We start from the raw sequence: 426 nt of genomic DNA on the forward strand, positions 1-426 counted from the left end.
GCATGCCCAGTATGCACACGTGGGGTTGTCTGTGAGTTCTATGCAGGCTGGTGACTCTACACACCTGTGCCTTGGGGGACACAGTGCCTGTCAGGTGTGCCCACGTGAGCCTTGCCCTGTGCTTAAGTAGTGTGGGTATGTGTGTGTGTGTGTGTGTGTGTGTGTTGTGTGTTTAGGGGCACAGGACAGGAATCTATAACCCTCAAAATCCAATTTGGGGATTCGGGTGCCTGACAACAAATACTTAATGCACCCCACTGTGTGTAGAGGGGGTGGGAGGCACTCTGGGGCAGGGCAGTCTCCGGATGTTTGTTGGGTACCCTTGGGGGGGGGGCGGGACCCCATCGTTGGTGCACGGGGGCAAGCAGGGTGGAGTCCGGGGTTGGGGACTTGGCAGTGGAGAAGAGTGGTGGGGGAGGGCAAGGG

Source organism: Marmota marmota, unplaced genomic scaffold (assembly GCF_001458135.2).
Source record: "Marmota marmota marmota unplaced genomic scaffold, marMar, whole genome shotgun sequence".
Taxonomy (NCBI): domain Eukaryota; kingdom Metazoa; phylum Chordata; class Mammalia; order Rodentia; family Sciuridae; genus Marmota; species Marmota marmota.